This window comes from Gregarina niphandrodes, assembly GCF_000223845.1.
Source record: "Gregarina niphandrodes unplaced genomic scaffold scaffold00241, whole genome shotgun sequence".
Lineage (NCBI taxonomy): Eukaryota > Apicomplexa > Conoidasida > Eugregarinorida > Gregarinidae > Gregarina > Gregarina niphandrodes.
This window is the reverse complement of record NW_011646001.1, coordinates 1,844-2,130: the sequence shown is the minus strand read 5'-3', so window position 1 is coordinate 2,130 and position 287 is coordinate 1,844.

Sequence of the window (287 nt, the reverse complement as noted above, 5' to 3'; positions counted from 1 at the left end):
CGAAGACTCTATCCCAGGTAGAAATAAGGTGGCCAAGCCGGGAAAAGGAAGCTTATGCAATAGTAGCGGCGTTAAGAAAATTCGGCGTTTACATTCGAGGACGGAAGTCAATTGTTTACACTGACCACAAAAGCCTGAGTGGACGCGAAGAAAGGGAAAATTGCGAGATGGGCTACCACACTTCAAGAATACGATTTAACCATACGGCACAAGAGTGGTGCCGAAATGATGCATGTGGACGCGTTAAGTCGCCTAGAGAAAAGCGATACTATAGTGGAAGATCGCGT